Raw genomic sequence first — 23283 nt, forward strand, 5'->3', positions numbered from 1 at the left:
CGGAGCTAACGGCACACTCGGGAGGAAGATCCTATGACTAGGGGCACGGGCAGCTCGAGCTCGAGCTCGTGTCAATGGCGGCAGAGGGGATCGGGAGAACCGAGAGGAAAGGGGGAAGAATGAGCACGGGAATGGATAGCTACGTGCTCGGGGAGGTTATCCCCGTGCTTGCCAGCGCGAAGCGGCGGCCAGGCAGGCAGGGAGCTGCATGGAGGCGCGCGGCGACGCGGCGGCCACCTCCTGCTCCTACTGGCGAGGAGGAAGACGGCAGCGCTACTGGGCCTGGGCTGAGGTGAGCGACAGGTAGTTTCTTCCTCTATTTTTTTCTGTTTTGTTTCTGTTCTGCTAACTAATTGATTTACTATTATTTCAGCTCCCATATAGTTTGTAAAAACTATTTTGAACACCCGAGAATATTTGTTGGAATATATCCAACCATTCCTGGAGTTTTCAACATTTTTGAAAATTTAAAGTTTCTAATTTCAAATTTTAAACTTGAAACCAGTAGCTTTTTGAATTTATTTAAAATGCTTAAAGTATCAAGAAAATGGTTTTCTTCAATGCTTATTTACTTCCATGATTTATCAGAAAGATTGTACTTTTCTGGAGGCCATTTTGGGTTCATTGATTTTAACTAGTTTGAATTTTCCTTTATTTTGAGAAGTGGTTAGGGTTTTAGAATTTTCCTTCACCACTCGCTTTGTTCTTGTTGAAAATTTCCTAGATGCAATGCAAAGAAAACATGAGCACAAAGCTAACTTGATTAAGGTGTCAGGGATGTGAAAATAATGGCCCGGTCCTTGGGGGCTATAATTGGCTCATCAAAATATTCATAAGACCCAGCTCATTACTTATTGTACTAAACTAGCTCTTGGGGGCTACAATGGTATACACGATGAGCAAAGGGGTAAATTTTTTACCTCATATTTGGTCTTCATGATATTGACCAAGTTTACTTCAAAATCCCTACTGTCATACAGCCGAGTCACAACTACTAATACAGCCCTTGGAGGTCAAGGTCTTCAAATTCTAGAAGCTCAAGTTTGGCTTTTCCTTTCTCTTCAATGCCAACTCATCCTTGGACATACCTCTCGTTACAATAGTTGAAGGGTCGGGAGCTTGATAAGTGTCACATCCCTCACACTTTAAGCAAGTTAGCTTTGTGCTCATGTTTTCTTTGCATTGCATCTAGGAAATTTTCAACAAGATTAAAGTAAGTGGTGAAGGAAAACTCAAAACCCTAGCCACTTCTTTAAATAAAGGAAATCTCAGACTAGTTAAAATCAATGAACCCAAAATGGCCTCAAGAAAAGTTCAAACTTTCTGATAAATCATGAAAGTATATAAGCAATGAAGAAAACCTTCTTCTTGACACTTTAAGCATTTTAAATAAATGCAAAAAGCTACTGGTTTCAAGTTTTAAATTTGAAATCAGAAACTTTAAACTTTCAAAAATGTTGAAAACTTTAGGAATCATCGGAAATATTCCAACAAATATTCTAAGGTGCTCAACATAGTTTTTACAAACTATTTGGGAGCTGAAATAAATAGCAAATCAATTTCGGTATTTAAAACAGAAACAAAACAGAAAGAAAATGAGAAAACCTTACCTGACGCTCACCTGGCCCGGCCCATCTTCTTCTGTCGTCTTCCTCCCCCGCCAGTGGACAGCAGGAGGTGGCCGCCGCGTACTCCTACACGGCCACGCACCTGTGCGCCTGCCTGGCCGCCGCTTCGCGCTGGCAAGCACGGGGATAAGCTCCCCGAGCTCGTAGCTATCCATTCCCTAGCTCATTCCTCCCCCTCTCCTCTCGGTTCCCTCGATCCCCTCTGCCGCCATTGACAGGAGCTCGAGCTCGAGCTGCCCGTGCCCCTAGCCACCGCCTCGTCGATCTGGTCCTCCCTGCAGAAGCCGAAGCCTTCCCGAGCCCTGCAACGCCCTCGGCACCGTCGTCTTCAACATTTGGCCGCCGGCGAGCTCTGCTCGATTCGTCGCCCTCGGTGCTTCCCCGAGCCGTCTAAGCCCTTCTCTGCACTCCTCATGAGCTTGCGCATCTTTTCCCTAAGCTCTCCCCGTCGACCCCCTCCTCTAGGCTTAGTTCCATCGGAGCCCGGCGAGGACCGCCGCTGCAGCTCGTCGCTGGTAGCCCTCCGGTGAAGGGTTGGTCCGTCTGAGGCCACCAGCAGCCTCAGGACATCACGTAGATGCTTTAGGTGCCCAACCCCGCGCGTTTTGACCCTGTATTCGATGGCTTCGACGATGGCCGAACTTGGTCGCCGCCAAGCTCGTCGCCGGCGTTGATTCCGGCCACCCCAGCCCCTGGGGCTTGTTCCATCGTGCGCGTCGTCGAGTGGTCGTTCTCCCCGTGGTCTCTGTCGTGAGTTTGGCCGTCGGAGGCGAGTTTCCGATGCCCTACACCGTACTAGTGGTTGCCGGAGGCTCCCCGCCGGCGAGGACGACCTCGCCGCCGGTGGATCTCAGCTGGCCTGAGACACTGACGTCTGGGGCCAGCCTCTGCGAGATTAAGAATAATAAAAATAAAATCAAATAAGTTTATAAGACACTGACATGTGGGTCCAGTAAGATTAATCAGCAAATTAAGTTTAATTTTAATCTAAAACTGACCAAAGACACTGACCAGTGGGTCCCACTGGTCAGGTTTGACTTTCAACGGCCAGTTGGACCTGCTGATGTCATGCTGATGCAGTAAAGGGATTTTTCAGTATAAAAATAATTCCAGAAATGTTTAAAACTTCAAAAATTCATAGAAATTAATCTGTAACTCCATTGAAAATAATTTATATATGAAAAAGTATCAGAAAAATTCAAGGAATCTGAATATGTCATTTTCAAACATGTTTGAAAATGTTACAGAACCCAAAAATGTAGATTAATGAATAAGTCAATTCTTATAAATACTTTATAAATGGAGTATGGAAAATATTTGATTTTCACTATGATTGACATGATCAAATACTGTCCTAATTACAAACCAGCAACTTAACATGTCATCCCATGCCTGTTAACATCAAGTTGATCTGAGCATCACGTCGAATCAATTAAAATGGTATCCGAGATTACCTCGTTTGAAGTGATATTTGAATGTGATTCAAATCAACTTCAAACCTAATACATGTTAGTTATAATAGTATATCACCTTGCAATCTCATGCCATGCTCATGCATCATCTTGATTGCATATGCTTGATATTGATTGTTGTCATTCCTTCCGGTAGGCTCCGCTCCCCCAGATTCCACCGAATATCCGTCTCACGGATATTGTCACTCCTCTGAGCAACAAGGCAAGCAACCATTTTGATCATCCCGATAAATCCCATGTTCTTGCTCCTGCACTTACTTATTGCATTAGGATCAAATGCTTCAACTGTTTTTGCCACATTAGTTGAACCCACTTCCTTTGCATGTTCTATCCTTGTCACGGTAAATAGCCGAACCTTGCAACCTCGCATACCTGGTAGTTGCTTGAGCCATGATGTGCCTTATCGTGCTATGCATGCTATGCTTAGAGTTGTGTATGGTCTGTCATCTGGGAGATGAACAGAATTGTGAGAATGTGTTCGGTAAGCAAAGGTTGTGTGTCGAACCTGATTTGGTAAAGGTACCGGTGAAAGGCTGTGTAGGAGTACATGGCGGGTTGTTTCATTGGAACCGTCCTTAGGAACTGAGTTCCGTGTATGTAATCCAAGACTAGATACTACCACACGTTGGGATACTTAATTGACCCTCTCGACTTATTAATCGCTTAGTGCTCGGTCCAGGAGTTGCAAGTAGTTTCTGGTGTTTATAGTCATGCTGGAGGCCGTGCATAACGCTGACCTGAGAGGTGGGCTATGATGCGGTAGGCAGTGGCACGGTGTACCAAGTGGCACCCGGATGGTGGGCTTGGGAACCCTGCGCACATCGTTTGGGGCCGTGGCGGAAACCTCGGCCGGACTTCCGTGCGGGTTACCCTCAGATAGGCGATAAACCTGGACTAGGTACTAGTGTGGTTAACGGTCGTGGCCGACTCCCTCGCTGGGCTTCCGCTTGAAGGTTGCCGAGGTGCATGACGTGCACATGGCGATAAGTGGCGAGAGCGTGTGTGACGAAGTACACCCCTGCAGGGTTATGATCTATTCGAATAGCAGCGTCCGCGGATATGGACTACTTGGAGACATACGTTGTTCATAGATAACTTCAATGGCTACTCATAAAATTGTCAAGATAAGCGTGAGTGTCGTGGATGGCATTTCCGTATGGATACGGAATGATTCCACGATGGTGTATTGTTGTGGTGTTAGTGGACTCGTGTGCGAGAAATCAAGTTGTCAAAATTATTTAAAAATGTAAGTTGTCTAGCCACGAGTCAAATGCTGGCTTTCCGCATGAAACCCCACAATACCTTATTGATACTTTGCATGAGTAGTTAGTTATCCTAAAGTCTTGTTGAGTACCTTCGTAATCATGTTTGTTTAATAAATGTTGCAGAGGTTGCTAATGACCCTAATGGAGGGTTCTTCGTAGACATCGACGACGACGAGTATCTGGTGTCCCAGCTACGATCTGGCCCTACGTTGGGTCTGTAGTATAGTCAGGCCATGTGCCTTCTAGTTGCACCTGTCTGTACTCAGACAGTTTTAAACTCTTCCGCTGGCTTGTAACTGAATGACTGCTATTATGGGTCGTGAGACCCTTAATGTGTAATATTATGTGTGTGGCTCTTCCGAGCCTCTTAAATAAAGTTTGTATGTTTATGGTTATGTTGTGATGCCATCGATGTATCTACACATATCGGTATGCCATGCGTACGTGTGTCTTACTTGATATGTATGGGGTTCGATTACCTAGTCGTGAACTTTAGTAGCACTCCTTACAAGGAAATGCCCCTTTGTGATCCAACGAGCCTTGGTAGTTCGCTACTGCTCCGGACACATTGGTTGACCGGCATGTGTCCTTCTTAGCTGTTGTGTATGTCCCCTTTGGGGAAATGTCACGCGATGTAATGGAGTCCTTGTAGCTTACTATGACTCGTCTACACTCGCCGATCACCGACACCTGCTTTGTTGGGTCATGTATGCATGTCCTTGTGCGGTACTGCCTCTTTGGTTTATGACTAGACTTGTCGATCCGGGTTCTTTGACATCGGAATGCTAGCGACACTATTGCATACGTGAGTCAAAAGACGCAAACGGTCCCGGCTAAGGTAAGGCTGCAGCCGTGGAGTTAACCGTGCGTGAGACCGCAAAGGGATGCGATGTGTTACAGGCTGGATTCCTATGGCTTAGGACCGGGGTCCCGACAATAAGCCCCGCCAAGTCATCCATGTTGGTTGATGGAGTAATATTATCCATACAAGGTATTGGGCTTGGAAGAGCAGCATGGCTTGAAGGTTGAAAGGTTGGCTCATCACGGGCGCCTTGTTTATCACTAGTTGTTCCCATGACAGCTGGTTCCTCAGCAGGAGTCATCTTTATATTGTGGGCCAACTCAGCATTCAAAGACGGCTCAACGTGAATAGACGGCTCAGTGTGAGCTGTCGCTTGAACTTAAGATGGATTTTGAATATTATCTTCCTCATCAGTAGAAGAGGATTCATCCGCCTTTTTCCTAATAAAGCCTTCGGCTCTTTAGATCATCAAAATAAGTTTATAAAATTAAGGAAACAACGAGTGATGACGTAGTCAATAAAAGATGACTTAAATAACCTTACCCACGATTGATGGTGAAATTTGGAAGTTGGGTTGTGATCGAGTCGCCAGATGAGGGAGATGACTCCTGGTGATAAAGTGAATTAGATGGACTAAGGGGTTATTTAAACAGACCGTCTTGAGGGTGAGAAACAATTTGACTGTGTGGCACCTCATGGTGTTTCTTGCGAGTAGGTGGCTCTAAGCCGACGGACAACTCTCCGGAGAAACTCCGGGTTTTGCATTTTGATTAAGCGGCATGTTTATCTTGCTTCAAAAGAAAGTTGGGATCTAAGTAAGCATTTGGATGTGAAAACTTAACCTTTCTGACGGCTCGTCTTGTCTTCTTCACAACATATGTTTCTGAAGACCTAGAGGAGATCTAAATTACCTTGACATCGATGTCTTGACTAGTCTCAGTATTATCCTGATAAAACGATGCATCAGGATGTTCGATAAATAAACGACCAAGAGAATCGAGTTCTACCTCAGATTCCTCTCCTGAAGACGACTTAGGAGCCTTTTCTTTTTGACGGCTTGAAGAAGGAGCCTAAGCCTTGGAAACGGCTTTCCAGAAATCAAAGCCAGCCTGCAGAAATATGAGTTGGGCAATAAGTATGGAGCAACAAATAAAGTTGAAAGAAGGAACTAGATAAAGATTGACAAAATACATATTGGGGATACTAGATTCTTCAAGCAGAACGAGGCCAACTCGATTGTACTACACTTATCTTTAGAGTGAGAAAAGAATGTCTTGGTCAGATTATTGATGGCCTTGTCAATGAAGTCTCCCTTGTTGAAGTGATGCACATCCTTCAACTTGCCCATGTAGTTGCGTATTAAATCGCCCCTTATACTGATGGGTTGAATCCGCTAGGTAATACAGCATCGGATCAGGTCGATCCGAGTAAGGCCATTGGCATTGAGGGGCTTTAACTTCAACGGCACACGGGCTAGCAATTTTCTTTCTTCTTCGGTTGGCCCACCAAGGAATTCGGCGTCAGAGCCAAGCAGTTCCAACCCGATTGTGGGTTCTGGTACACAAGAGCGGTTTTTTATAGTAGAACCAAGTCGTGTTCCATCCTTTCGAATGACTCACCAACTTGGTATCAGGGAAAGGACTATACTTCCTCTTTTGTATGGAAACGTCACCAAGTTCCACACTCGGGCCATCTTTAGTTCCAGTTTGATGGTTAAGATAGAAGAACTCTCTAAGTCACACACGGCTCAATCTGAAGGTACACCTTGAGAGTACCTGGAAATGACAAATATTGGTCATTGAGTTGGGACCAATATCCTGAGGCCTGGGGTTAAAAAATTGAAGGAGATCCTTGAAGAATTTTGAGACGGGTGGCCAAAATCCCCTATTCACATGGTCAGTGAAACAAATTTTCTCCCCTTCCTCGGGTTTTGGGGAGCTTTCTTCGTCAGGTGCTCGCCAACCAATTACATTCTGAGACGGCAAAAGACCTTCCGTTACAAGGTTTTCCAATGTGAGAACAGATTCTTGGGATCTCACCCAACCACAAATTTCGTTGGTCTTGGGAGGCATGATAATTTTCCTGCCACAAAACTACAACAAATAAAGAGAAAAGGTATGATGATTCGGGTTTTAAGATGGTTTTAGATAATATAGTGGCCAAGGTCATCAGAAGTTAAAGAAGAGTCGCCATTGAAAGGAAGGATTTGGCGCCTCATATGAGTTTACAAATCATATGGCCAAATAAAGGGTCGTCGTTGGGTAAGACGGCTAATGGAGTAAACTAAGCATTTCAGCCATATTAATACCGACTCAAGGGTAGTTCAAAGATTCTATCAAACTTAGTGAAACAGGCAAAGCAACAAACAGATTTCCTATCTGAGTGGCTGAACAAATGGATCTATATGATACATAAAAACTAAAAAAATACGCTTTAAAATAACAGAACTAACAGAACAAAGGCGTCTATAGAGAATCAAGATGAATCTGTTATGGATCTACAAAGACTACTAGATGACCGCGGTAGTGAAATCGCATAGAATGCATACATGAAAGGTGATAGATATACAACAACCTACAACACATATGATGAAATCCCTATGAACGATGAATGTTGGCGGTGACCTAAAGTGGTAATGGGGAACTTACAAGGATTCATAGAGGAGGAAGACTGTGGACTGTCGCGTTCCAAAGACCTCAAGTGTCGACGACGATGAATTCCGGTGGTAGCTGTGCAAGGGCGAAGTCGCCCAAGAAAGCGTGGCGTCGTAGAATTCGAGAGAGATGCTAAAGGCGAGAGGAAGAAAAAGATGTTAAAATGGATACTAGCCAGTTTATTTATAATAGGTCGAGACCCGAAGAGGCGCAGTAAAAAGGGGGGTGGGTGCAGTAAATTGCGACAAATAAGATGCCTCAATTTTCGCACCCGACAAGGATTTCGACATTGTTTGAGAAATATTTGTCGTGATGACTAGATGGCGTCATGACAATAGCGGTTGATAAAAGTACCAAGTATTGAACAAGGTAGATAACCCGGCAAAGTATTGACCCGGGCAAATCTTTCTCTCACAAACAAGAGGTTACCAACTCAAAAGGCGACTCATGTTAATCTTCACTTTTGAGAGGTTCTCTTTTGTATTTTTTCAGGATGAAGTTTAAGATGGATAAATCCAAATTAAATTGGGGGCTAATGTTGGCGATATATCCCACGGGTTAACCCTCCATGCGGATAACCCGTCTAGGCTATAACTTGGGCAGGAGGCCCTAGACACAAAGGCCCAAGGGGCAACTCACCAGAAGGTCGGGTCACAGCCCATCACATGACATGTCGGCTTACGAGGGGAAACATGGAGACTCTCCCTGCCCGAAGTTAGTAGGAAGTAGAATAAGACACGGGTTGTAATGCGACCCGGACTCTATTGGAATCTCAGGACCTCTGACTATAATATGAGTCGCCCCTCGAGTGGAAAGGACAAGTAAGAAAGACTTGAGAGCTAGGTTAGCGATTCCGCACCCTCGTAATCGAATTGATCGTTAATAAACAGCAAAAGGAGGATGTAGGCTTTTACCTCCGTCGGAGGGGCCGAACCTGGGTAAACTCACGTCTCTCGATTCTGACTAACCCCGTTCAATTAGCCACCTAGTTGTGATCGCCTCACACCTAAATCCTTTCATGAGAACATATGTCGTAAGAAAACCACAATAGGTTGGGGGCAAACCTCTTCATACATGGGTCGACTTATAAATGGATCCATACATGGAGATGACCCGCCTTCATCAGCCGACTTATGCCAGAGGGAATATCCCAAACATTAGCCCCCAGGTTACTTTGAATTTATTCATGGTAAGCTCACTTCCCATACTTAGCCATTTTATTTTTGTACTTCAGCGTGTGCCACGCCATGATGACATTTCCTGCATGCGTCAACGGACCCCGACATACGTATCCCATTAAATCTACAATATCCTGGATCTACCAACGCGACGCCTCCACCCACTCCTTATAAATAGCCCAGTGTAGTCTTAGGGTCATTCTTGTCCACGCGCACACCTCTTCTTCTTCCTAGAGCTCTCCAAGTTCTTCGTGCGACCATTGCTGGCAATTCTCACCAAGAGCATCTCCCGTCATCTACGCCGGTCGTGGTGAAGCTGAGGTCCATCCGCCGCCGTGAGCTCATCCACCGCCATCATCTTCAGATCCATAAGTTCCCGGAATCTGCTTTCATCATATTTGAGGGTTCTCCATTGGTCGTAGTTCGTCACCGTTCCTCGAGTTCTTCGGTTCTTTTTAGAGTAACAATCACCATTCCCATCGGTTTAAATCTCACCATCTCATATTTAATTTAGAAAGGAAGCTCATCCATGCTCAATGTAAACTCGTCTTGTTGTAATCAAGGAAAAACCAAGGTCATCAGTTTCTAGGTCTCTTTCCCTGTATTTCTTCAGTAATTCCAACACCTTTGTTAGATCTGTAGAACTTATGTAATTTTTTGTTTGCATGCACTACTATCCTTAATTTTCAATGACCGATTTCCATTTTTCATTTGCATGAAGTACTAACCTAACAATAATTCCATTCCAAATATTATGTTGATGTATTATACCTAATGGAAATATACACATACGCGGGCTATTATATCTAATAAAAATATACACATAGAATAAGTATTATACTTAATGAAAAATATAAATATACGTATGGTATTATATGTACACATACACAAGGTATTATACAAAATAAATATTATAGATATACCTCAAGTATCTCAAATACCTACTAACAAAACGTAATGAATATATTCATAAATGTCATACGCATGTAGATACCTTGAAAATATCATGAGTATGTACGTAAATCTAGTATATATCATGAGTATGTAGATACCTTGAAACTATCATGAGTATGTATGTCATGTCGATGTATATACCCGGCTATGTGGAAAAAGTAGAAAAATATTTTACTTACTCGACCGATGTATATACCCGTCCATGTGAAAAATGGTAGGAAAATATTATACATACTTGGTCGACCTATATACCCGGCTATGCAAAAAAATATAGAAAAAAATTCTACATACAATAATATACCTCAAGTGAAAATAAATCTCAATTGTATGTTGAATATGTGTATAGTTGAATATGTATGTGCAGATTTTATGTAGTTGTATGTTGAATATGTGTATAATTGAATATGTATGTGTAGATTATATAGTTAGGCATATAAGTATGTGTAGATTAGATTATGTAGGTCTTAGTTTTACGTAGATTATATAGTTGAATATGTTGTGTAGTTAAATATGTTAGATGACGATATGTATGTGCAGGTGTTAGATATGTTAGATGATATATGTTAGGCATAGTTAGGCATAGTTTATTTGGATGATGATGGTTTTTTTTTGTATAGCATAGTGGATGATATAAGTTAGGCATATGTTAGATTATATAGTTGGATGATATATGTTAGGCACAGTTAGGCATATTTTTTTTACATATGTATGTGTAGGTCTATGTATTGTCCTTTGGTTATATTTTTGCAAAAGAGAGATGATGAAATTTGATGTATGTTATTTTTTCATATGATGGCGGATGATAATGGCCCTTGGTATGATGGATTAATAGAAGAGTTTGACAGAGTGCACCGTGGTCGTGCAATTGACAATCGTAAGGTATGATGGATTAATCGAAGACTTGTCAATTATTTGTGTTTTTATGTTTGTTTGTCGTCCTGACATGAAGCTCACATTCTTTACAGAATGTAGTAGCTATGCGCATGAGGGGTCATGCTGCAAATGACTTTCCCTACGACGTGCGATACGAGCCCTAGATTGCAAGGTTGGGTATGTTGCCCTTTGTTTTGCAATTCAAGAGGAAACCACCATCGGTGAACCATGCAGTGCTCACCGCACTGACTGATCGTTGGAGGCCCGAGACACACTCTTTCCACCTTCCTTGTGGGGAGATGGCGATGACCTTAGAGGACATGGCCATGATAAGTGGCCTTCCTCTCAACGGCGATGCTGCTACGGGTCATGTCATTGCCGTTAACTGGCGACAGCGGGTTGGCGTCTTAATTGGTGTTGAACCCCCTCCCCCTCTGCCAGACGAGCCTGATGCCTCAAAAGTGAAGCATTCCTGGTTAAAAGAAGTGAGAGGAGGAACGTGCCCTGCGGATGCCGATGATATTGTCGTGCAGCAATATGCTCGGGCCTATCTTTGATATCACATTTATGTTTAATTGCAGTTGGATCAGACGTCAATGAGGACAAGAGAATCATCTTCATTGTGTGGGTTTGTGTGGAGCCTCATAATGTGGGAGCGGTTGTCGGTTGGACGGCCCATGTTAAAGAACCCTGATAACCCAAACCCCAATCCACATGAAGGGCTTCATGATGAAGATCCATATAGTCGCCCGACAGTTGCCTATCATTGGGATCAGGTGTCTATTTACACAGGAAACTCTCATGTGCGATACAAGTGTTATATGAACGAGCTGGACACCTTAACTGCCGAGCAGGTACCAACATTTCAGTTCCTTGTATTGTAGGTTTTTCTGACGGCCATATTAGAACGTGTACCTAACATCTGAGCTCGTCCTATTGTTGTAGGTTTTCCGGCGGTCTTATGAGGAAGATCGTGGGTACGACCTCAACCAGATGTGCACGCGTGACAATAATATGTGGAGGTCAAGGTGTCCAATGATATGCTTTTGCGCTGTCGAGTTCCACTTTGTAGACCGTGTTGCCAGGATATTTGGGAAACGCCAAGGTATTCCAACTGAGGAGACCAGGAGTGTAATCACAAGTCTGCATGGGTAAGCCAAAATGACTCATGAGATTTTGCACTATAGCATTGTGAAAGTTTATGTTTGATAATCGTTTAAACCACTGTGCATAGTTTTAGGTACATTCGAAGGAACAAACAGGATATATTGGATTAGGTTGCCAAACACCAAACGTGGATAGGAATGTGGAATCGGAGAGATGTTAATTGACAAAGAGAATAGACCCCACAATGATTCTGCCTACCGATACGTCCATTTTGCATCATGCTTTTATGTTGATATTTATCACTTTATGGGCTCTTATTACACTTCACGGTACATTACTTATGCCTTTTCTCTCTTATTTTACAAGGTTTACATGAAGAGGGATAATGCCGGCAGCTGGAATTCTCGTCTGAAAAAGGAGCAAGTTTGAGATACCTATTCTGCGCAACTCCAAAAGTCGTGAGAAAATACTGGACGGAAGAAGTACCAGAGGGGAGCCACCAAGAGGCCACAAGCCTGCCAGCTGCGGCCTACCCCACTAGCCGCGCCTAGGTGGCTTGTGGGCCCCTTGTTGCCCCTCTGGCTCCCATCTTTTGCTATAAGGAGGGTTTCGTTCCAGAAAAAAACAGGAGGAGGCTTTCGGGAGGAGTCGCCGCCGCCACGAGGCGGAACTTGAGCAGAACTAATCTAGAGCTCCGGCAGGGTCGTCCTGCCGGGGAAACTTCCCTCCCGGAGGCGGAAATCGTCGCCATCGTTATCACCAACACTCCTCTCATCGGAGGGGACTCATCACCATCAACATCTTCATCAGCACCATCTCATCTCCAAACCCTACTTCATCTCTTGTAACCAATCTCCGTCTCGCGACTCCGATTGGTACTTGTAAGGTTTCTAGTAGTGTTAATTACTCTTTGTAGTTGATGCTAGTTGGACTACTCGGTGCAAGATCATATATTCAGATCCTTGATGCTATTCAATACCTCTCTGGTCATGAACATAATTATGCTTTGTGAGTAGTCACTTTTGTTCCTAAGGACATGGGATAAGTCTTGCTATAAGTAGTCATGTGAATTTGGTATTCGTTTGATAATTTGATGTGTTGTATGTTGTCTCTCCTCTAGTGGTATTATATGAACGTCGACTACATAACACTTCACCATTATTTGGGACTAGAGGAAGGCATTGGGAAGTAATAAGTAGATGATGGGTTGCTAGAGTGACAGAAGCTTAAACCCTAGTTTATGCGTTGCTTCGTAAGGGGTTGATTTGGATCCACTAGTTTAATGCTATGGTTAGACTTAGTCTTAATTCTTCTTTCATAGTTGTGGATGCTTGCGGAGGGTTTAATCATAAGTGGGATGTTTGTCCAAGTAAGGGCAGCACCCAAGCACGGGTCCACCCACATATCAAACTATCAAAGTAGTGAACGTGAATCATATGAACATGATGAAAACTAGCTTGACAGAAATTCCCATGTGTCCTCGGGAGCGCTTCACCTCCTATAAGAGTTTGTCCAGGCTTGTCCCTTGCCACAAAAGGTATGGGTCCACTTTGCTGCACCTTTTTTACTATTGTTACTTGCTACTTGCTACGAATAATCTTATCATACAACTATCTGTTACCGATAATTTCAGTGCTTGCAGAGAATACCTTGCTGAAAACCACTTGTCAGATCCTTCTGCTCCTCGTTGGGTTCGACACTCTTACTTATCGAAAGGACTACGATAGATCCCCTACACTTGTGGGTAATCAAGACTCTTTTCTGGCGTCGTTGCCGGGGAGTGAAGCGCCTTTGGTAAGTGGAATTTGGTAAGCAAACATTTATATAGTGTGCTGAAATTTATTGTCACTTGTCACTATGGAAACTAATGCTTTGAGGAGCTTGTTTGGGGTATCTTCACCTTGAAAAGAAGCACAAGGAGTTTCTCCTCAACCTGCTGTACCTACTGAAAATATTTGTTATGAAATTCCTTCGGGTATGCTAGAGAAACTGTTGGCTAATCCTTTTGTAGGAGATGGAACATCACATCCCGACTTGCATCTAATCTATGTAGATGAAGTTTGTGGTTTATTTAAGCTTGCAAGTTTGCCCGAGGATGAGGTCAAGAAGAAGGTCTTTCCCTTATCCTTGGGGGATAAAGCATTGACATGGTATAGGCTATGTGATGATACTGGATCATGGAACTACAACCGATTGAAATTGGAATTTCATCAAAAGTTTTATCCTATGCATTTGGTACATCGTGATTGGAATTATATCTATAATTTTTGGCCTCGTGATAGATACAGTATCGCTCAAGCTTGGGGGAGGCTTAAGTCAATGTTATATTCATGCCCCAACCATGAGTTCTCGATAGAAATTATCATCCAGAACTTTTATGCTCGACTTTCTCATGATAATCGCACCATGCTTGACACTTCTTGTACCGGTTCTTTTATGAAGAGAGATATTGAGTTCAAATGGAATTTATTGGAAAGAATTAAACGCAACTCTGAAGATTGGGAGTTTGATGAAGGTAACGAGTCAGGTATGAATCTTAAGTTCGATTGCGTTAAATCCTTTGTTGAAACAAATACTTTTTGTGATTTTAGCGCTAAATATGGACTTGACTCTGAGATAGTAGCTTCATTGTGTGAATCGTTCGCTGCTCATATTGATCTCCCTAAAGAGAAGTGGTTTAAATATCGTCCTCCCTTAGAAGTCAATGTAGTTAAACCCAATCTAATTGAAGAGAAAGTCATCGCTTATAATGATCCTATTGTTCCTAGTGCTTACATTGAAAAACCACCTTTCCCTGTTAGAATAAAGGATCATTCTAAAGCTTCAATTGTGATACGTAGGGGCTACATTAGAACACCTACACCCCCTGAGAAAATTAGAGTTGAACCTAGAATTGCTATTATCAAAGATCTCCTGTCCGACAATGTTGATGGCCATGATATTCACTTCTATGAAGATGCTGCTAGAATTGCTAAACCTCATGCTAGAGACAAACATAGGCCTGTTGTTGGCACGCCTGTTGTTTCTGTTAAGATAGGAGATCATTGTTATCATGTTTTATGTGACGTGGGTGCTAGTGTTAGTGCAATACCTCAATCTTTATATGATAAAATTAAAGAAGAGATTGCACTTGTCGAGATGGAACCTATTGATGTCACTATTCAGCTTGCCAATAGAGATACTATCTTCCCTTTGGGAATTGTTAGAGAAGTTGAAGTCTTGTGTGGTAAAACCAAGTATCCTGCTGATTTCCTCGTTCTTGCTACCACACAACATAGCTTTTGTCCCATCATATTTGGCAGACCTTTCCTCAATACTGTCAATGCTCATATTGACTCTGAGAAGCAAACTGACACTGTTGGCTTTGAAGGTGTGTCACATGAGTTCAATTTCTCCAAGTTTGGTAGACAACCTCATGAAAAAGAGTTGTCTAGTAAGGATGAAATTATTTCTCTAGCTTCTATTGCTATGCCTCCTACTGATCCTTTAGAGCAATATTTGCTTGAGCATGAAAATGATATGCATATGGATGAAAGGAATGAGATAGATAGAGTTATCTTTGAACAACATCTCATCCTTCAGAATAATTTGCCTCTTGAACTGCTTGGAGATCCACCCCCACCAAAGGGTGATCATGTGTTCGAGCTTAAACAGTTACCTGATACTCTTCAGTATGCTTATCTTGATGAAAAAGAGATGTATCCTGTTATTATTAGTGCTAGCCTTTCAGAGCATGAAGAAAAGAAATTATTGAAAACTCTGAGGAAGCACCGTGCTGCTATTGGATATACTCTTGATGATATTAAGGGCATTAGTCCCACTCTATGCAGCACAAAATTAAAACTGATCCTGATTCCAAACCAGTTGCTGATCATCAACGGAGATTAAATCCTAAGATGAAAGAGGTAGTAAGAAAAGAAATACTAAAGCTCCTGGAAGCAGGTATTATCTATCATGTTGCTCATAGTGATTGGGTAAGTCTGGTGCATTGCGTCCCCAAGAAAGGAGGTATCACCGTTGTCCCTAATGATAATGTTGAATTCATCCCACACAGGATTATTACAAGCTATAGGATGGTGATTGATTTTAGGAAATTGAATAAAGCCACTAGGAAACATCATTACCCTTTGCCTTTTATTGACAAAATGCTAGAAAGATTGTCTAAACACACACGCTTTTGCTTTCTAGATGGTTATTATGGTTTCTCCCAAATACCTGTTGCACAATCTGATCAGGAGAAATCCACTTTTACCTGCCCTTTTGGTACCTTTGCTTACAGATGTATGCCTTTTGGCTTATGTAATGCACCTGCTACCTTTCAAAGATGTATCATGGCTATATTCTCCGACTTTTGTGAAAAGATTGTTGAGGTTTTCATGGATGACTTCTTCGTTTACGGGTCTTCTTTTGATGATTGCCTCAGCAACCTTCATCGAGTTTTGCAGAGATGTAAAGATACCAAACTTGTCTTGAATTGGGAAAAGTGCCACTTTATGGTTAATGAAGGCATCGTCTTAGGACATAAAATTTCGGAAAGAGGTATTGAAGTCAATAAGGCTAAGGTTGATGCGGTCGAGAAAATGCCATGCCCTACAAATATCAAAGGTATAAGAAGTTTCATTGGTCATGCTGGTTTCTATAGAAGGTTCATTAAGGACTTCTCTAAGATTTCTAGGCCTCTTACCAATCTCTTGCAAAAGTATATTCCTTTTGTTTTTGACTATGATTGTGAGGAACCTTTGAAATACTTAAGAAGGCCTTGATAACTGCACCTATTGTTCAACCACCTGATTGGAACTTACCTTTTGAAATTATGTGTGATGCTAGTGATTATGCTGTTGGTGTTGTTCTAGGACAAAGAGTTGATAAGAAGTTGAATGTTATTCACTATGCTAGTAAAACTCTAGACAGTGCCCAAAGAAACTATGCTACTACTGAAAAGGAATTTTTAGAAGTCGTGTTTGCATGTGAAAAGTTCAAATCTTACATTGTTGATTCCAAGGTTACTATTCAGACTGATCATGCTACTATTAAGTATCTAATGGAAAAGAAAGATGCTAAACCTAGACTTATCAGATGGGTTCTCTTGCTACAAGAATTTGATTTGCATGTTGTTGATAGGAAGGGTGCTGAGAACCCCGTAGCAGATAACTTGTCTAGGTTGGAGAATGTTCTTGATGACCCACAACCTATTGATGATAGCTTTCCTGATGAGCAATTGAATGTCATCGTGGTATGCTGATTATGCAAATTATATTGTTGCCAAATATATACCACCTAGTTTCACATACCAGCAAAAGAAGAAATTATTCTTTGATTTGAGACATTACTTTTGGCATGATCCTCAACTTTATAAAGAAGGAGTAGATGGTGTTATTAGATGTTGTGTACCTAAGCATGAACAGGGACAGATCCTACAGAAGTTTCACTTCGAGGCTTACGGAGGACACTATGCGGGAGATAGGACTGCACACAAGGTATTGCAATCAGGTTTCTATTGGCCTACTCTCTTCAAGGATGCCCGTAAGTTTGTCTTGTCTTGTGATGAATAGGTAATATCAGTAAACGTCAGGAAATGCCTATGAATTATTCACTTGTCATTGAACCATTTGATGTTTGGGGTTTTGATTATATGGGACCTTTTCCAAAGTCCAACGGGTATACTCATATCCTAGTTGATGTTGATTACGTTAGTAAGTGGGTAGAAGCTATCCCAACTAGTAGTGTTGATCACAACACCTCTATTAGGATGTTTAAGGAAGTTGTTTTCCCTAGATTTGGAGTCCCTAGATATCTAATGACCGATGGTGGTTCACATTTCATTCATGGTGCTTTCCGTAAAACGCTTGCTAAGTATGATGTCAACCATAGAGTTGCATCTCCCTATCATCCTCAGTCCACTGGTCAAGTAGAGCTAAGTAATAGAGAGATTAAACTAATTCTGCAAAAGACTGTTAATAGGTCTAGAAAGAATTGGTCTAAGAAGCTTGATGATGCACTGTGGGCTTATAGAACTGCTTATAAGAATCCCATGGGCATGTCTCCGTACAAAATGGTTTACGGTAAAGCATGTCATTTACCTCTTGTGCTAGGGCATAACGCTTATTGGGCAATCAAAGAGCTCAACTTTGATTTCAAACTTGCTGGTGAGAAGAGGTTATTTGATATTAGCTCGCTTGATGAATGGAGAGCTCAGGCATATGAAAATGCCAAGTTGTTTAAAGAAAAAGTTAAGAGGTGGCATCACAAAAGGATACAAAAACGTGAGTTCAATGTAGGTGATTATGTCTTGTTGTACAATTCTCATTTAATATTTTTTGTAGGCTAGCTTCTCTCTAAATGGGAAGGTCCTTACATTGTTGAGTAAGTATATCATTCCGGTGCCATCAATATCAACAACACGGAAGGTAATTTTCCGAGAGTGGTAAATGGGCAAAGAATCAAGCATTGTATCTCAGGTACTCCCATAAATGTTGAAAGCAATATTATTAATACCATAACTCCGGAGGTGTACATAAGGGATATTTATCAGCCTGTTTTAGACTCCAAAAACGAACAGGCATGTGATTCAATAAGTAAACCGACTCCAAAACTTTTCCAGTAGCAATTTTTCTCCGTTTTGGAATTTTTAGAAAAATAGAAAAAATTTAAGTAGTCCGGAAAGCACACGAGGAGGCGACAAGCCTGCCAGGCGCGGCCTACCCCCTGGTCGTGCCTGGGTGGCTTGTGGGCATCTCCTGTGCCTCTCGGACTCTGTTTTCTTGCGGAGTACTCCTTTTGGTCAGGAAAAATTCATTATATATTCTCCCAAAAGGTTTGACCCTCGTATCACGCAAATATCCTCTGTTTTCATTTCGAGCTACTGTGCAGACAAATTTAGATCGCTATGGCGTCCCCAAAAGTTCCGAAGGACAAGTTCTTCGAGAAGGTCATCAATCCCTACCTCGCGGGAGTGCTGCAACACCCTCAATCTATCGAGATGCATGAGGGGGTGCTGCACATCCGTGATGTTGGGGGGGCCAAGAAGACTGGAAGCGTGGAGACTAGGCTCGAAGCAATGGAGCAGCAAGTCTTCAAGTGCCAAGGGATGGTGGAACGCGGACTCAATGCCAACCACATGATGATCACGGAGTTCACCAACAAGTACAAGATCGATTCAATGACATCGGGAAGCACCTCTCCAGGCTCTATGACAGCATTGATCACCTCCAAGCCCAGATCTATGACCTGCAGAACCAAAATTGTGAGTATGAGTATAGACTTAAATCAATACGGTTGGCTGCAGATTTGAGGATTCCGGAGACTCGGCCATCTTTCCATGATGGAGCACCTATGCCTTGGAAGATGAAGGATCAAACCCAGGTTGCAACAACTCCACCACCATCACCTTCGAAGGAAGACAACTAAGCACGGGTATGGGCAATCCCCTTGGCTTGTGCCAAGCTTGGGGGAGTTGCCCCGGTATCGTATCACCATCACATCTTTTGCCTTTACCTTTTTCTTGGTTCGATCCTTTTTGGTTTTATCTTTCTCTAGTAGAATAAAGTTCTTAGTGTTCTAGGCTTGAGTTTTGCTTTGTGTTACCCCCAATGTATTCGAGCTCATGAGTCATATAATAAAGAGTGTTTTAGTTAAGGGCCTTGCTTCATGCCATGATCTCAAGAAAAGAATAATAAAAGAACAAAAGCATGAAAGATCATGTAATGATCTTATGGGAAGTGATGGCTTCACATATAAAAAGAATGTTGATTGAAACTTGTTGTGGGTGGACAAACGTAGACCTTGGTCTTGGTTGCAATTCATAGGAAGTAATAAAGAATGAGAGGTTCACATATAAATATATCATCTTTGACACCGTCTATGATTGTGAATACTCATTAAACTATTACATGCTTAGAAGTAGATGTTGGACAAGGAAGACAACATAATGAATTAGGTTTGCTAGGTTCCGAACAATGTTATATGACTAGAGATCCCTTAGCATGTGACGATTGCTTCCACCTCATATCAGCCAAAACTTCCGCACTAAGTAGACATACTACTTGTGCATCCATAAACCTTCAACCCAGTTTTGCCATGAGAGTCCACCATACCTACCTATGGATTGAAGAAGATCCCTCAAGTAAGTTGTCATCGGTGCAAGCAATAAAAATTGCTCCCTAAATATGTATGATCTATTAGTGTGTGGAAATAAGCTTTGTATGAACATGTGATGACGAAGATATAAAAGCTACGGACTGCATAATAAAGTTCTTTATCACAGGAGGCAATATAAAGTGACGTTCCTTCACACTAAGAGGTCACACATCCAAACCTCAAAAGCCCATGACAACCTCTGCTTCCCTCTGCGAAGGGCCTATCTTGTACCTTTACTTTTTGTCCTTAAAAGTGTCATGGTGATCAACACCAATTCCTTATTTCGCCTTTGTCTTGGCTAACGTCATATGCTAGGGAAAGATCTATATTCATATGTGAACTTGGAAGTAAGTATTCATGAATTATTATTATTGACATTACCCTTGAGGTAAGTAGTTGGGAGGCGAAACTATAGGCCCCCATCTTTCTCTGTGTCCAACTGAAACTTTGATCTCATGAGTACCACGGTGAGTTTTAGCAATTGTAGAAGACGAAAGGATGATTGAGTATGTGGATTTTCTTTACAAGCTCTTATTTGGCTCTTTCCGACGTTATGCTAAATTGCAATTGCTTCAATGACTAAAGGCTATTGGTTGTTAATTCTCAATAAGGTTCTTGATCCATACTTTACTTTGTGAAGGAATTGTCACTTTAGCATAAGAGATTATATGATGATATTGATGTTCTAATTATGATCATGATGCATGCATGTCTGTATCTTGTTTTGTCGACACCTATATCTCTAAACTTGTGGGCATATTTATTGATCTTGGTTTTCGCTTGAGGACGAGCGAGGTCTAAGCTTGGGGGAGTTGATACGTCCATTTTGCATCATGCTTTTATGTTGATATTTATCGCTTTATGGTCTTTTATTACACTTCACGGTACATTACTTATGCCTTTTCTCTCTTATTTTACAAGGTTTACATGAAGAGGGAGAATGCCAGTAGCTGGAATGCTGGTCCGAAAAAGGAGCAAGTTTTAGATACATATTCTGCGCAACTCCAAAATCCGTGAAAATCAACGAGGAATTATTTTGGAATTTATAAAAAATACTAGATGGAAGAAGTACCAGAGGGGAGCCACCAGGAGGCCACAAGCCTGCCAGCCGCAGCCTACCCCCCTGGCCGCGCCTAGGTGGCTTGTGGGTCCCCTGTTGCCCCTCTGGCTCCCATCTTTTTTTATAAGGAGGGTTTCGTTCCAGAAAAGATCAGGAGGAGGCTTTCGAGAGGACTCGTCGCCGCCTCGAGGCGGAACTTGAGCAGAACCACTACTGGAATTTATAATTTTGCCGTCTGCCGTGGCTGACGGCAAAGGGGGGAACCACGGATGGCAAAGGCTTTGTCGTCGGTCAACAGACGACAAAGTAGACGGCAAAAAAAATCGTACGGCAAAGAATCTTTGCCATGAGGGGGCAGACGGCGGATACACCAACAGTCCCATTAAGTGTTAACGGCAGGCCTCCTCTCTTTGCCGTCTGCCCTCCCCCCTTTGCCGTGAGGGGGCTGACGGCAAAGGGGGGAACTAAGCCCCTCTCCCTCCCCTCTTTGCCGTCTGCCCTCCCCCCTTTGCCGTGAGGGGGCTGACGGCAAAGGGGGGAACTAAGCCCCTCTCTCTCCCCTCTTTGTCGTCTGCCCTCCCCCCTTTGCCATGTGGGGGCAGACGGCAAAGGGGGGAACCAGCCCCTCTCTCTCCCCTCTTTGTCGTCTGCCCTGCCCCCTTTGACATGTGGGGGCAGACGGCAAAGGGGGGAACCAGCACCTTTTTATTTTATTTCTTATTATATCCAGCAATTTTCAAAATAATCAGGATATATATATATATTTGACAAAAATAAATCTGTTTCCGTACTCATAAGCATATTAAAATAACTTTCATCCATAGTACATACATATTATGCAAGTTGCATCCGTATCAAACCATATATTACACCAGTTTCATCCACATGCATACAAAGTTTCATATATATCCATATACTACAATAGTTTCAATACAAGCTTCCGTGAAGCCATGGTACAAAAAATCATCTTCAAGCATTCCATCAATATAATACAAGCTTCCCGTGAAGTGAATGTAATCTGCAAAATGACAAATAAGAAAGTTAGAAGAATAATACTAGATGAAGAAGTATATATATAGTTTATTTCAGAGAGAACTTAGCTAAGTATAGGCCATTTAATAGCTAAGTTAGGTGGAATAGGTCATCTTGGAGCTACATAGCCTTATTATGTCATTTAGGAGAGAACTTAGCTAAGTATAGGTCATTCTAGAGCTAACTTGGATAAAATATGTCATTTTGTAGCCAACTATGATTATTCATCCATTTTGACCTTATTATGTCATTTTGGAGCTAAATTAGTCATTTTAATGATCTAACCAAGGTGCTTATGATCTTTTACCTAACTATGCTAAATATGTCATTTGGGAGGATAATTAGTTAAGTATGTCTTTGTTGGGGAAAATAACCTACGTCGAAGAAAAAAGAGAAGAAGCAAGAAGATAAGAAGAAGGAGAATAAAAAGAAGAAGAAGAAGAAGGAGGAGGAGGAGGAGGAGAAGGAGGAGGAGAAGGAGAAGGAAGAGGATAAGAAGAAGGACAAGAAGAAGGAGAAGAAGAAGGAGAAGAAGGAGAAGGAGCTTCTCTCCTCCTTCTCCTTCTCCTTCTTCTTCCTCCTTCCCCTTCTTCTTCTCTTCTTCTTCTCTTCTTCTTCTCTTCTTCTTCTTCTTCCTTCTTTTCATTTTTCCTCTTTCTTCTTCTCTTGTCCCCTTCTTCGCGCTAAATTAGCTAAGTATAGGTCATGTTTTATTAAATAGACCATTTTGGATCTAAGTAAGCTAATTATGCCATTTAGGTGGAAGCCTAGCTAACTATAGGTCATTTCGGAGCTACTTGGGTAAAATATGTCATTCCGGAGCAAACTATGCTTATTAAGCCATTTTGGATCTAGCTAAGCTAATTATAGGCCATTTGATACCTAAGTTAAGGGGAATAGGTCATCTTGGACCTACGTAAGCCTTATTATGTCATTGAGGAGAGAACTTAGCTAACTATAGGTCATTTTTTATTAAATAGGTCATTCTAGAGCTAACTAAGCTAATTATGTCATTTAGGTGGAAGCCTAGCTAACTATACGTCATTTCGAAGATCACTTGGGTTAAATATGTCATTTTGGAGCTAACTATGCTTATTAAGCCATATTGGAGCTAAATTGGCT

The sequence above is a fragment of the Hordeum vulgare genome, chromosome 2H (assembly GCF_904849725.1).
Source record: "Hordeum vulgare subsp. vulgare chromosome 2H, MorexV3_pseudomolecules_assembly, whole genome shotgun sequence".
Taxonomy (NCBI): Eukaryota; Viridiplantae; Streptophyta; class Magnoliopsida; order Poales; family Poaceae; genus Hordeum; species Hordeum vulgare.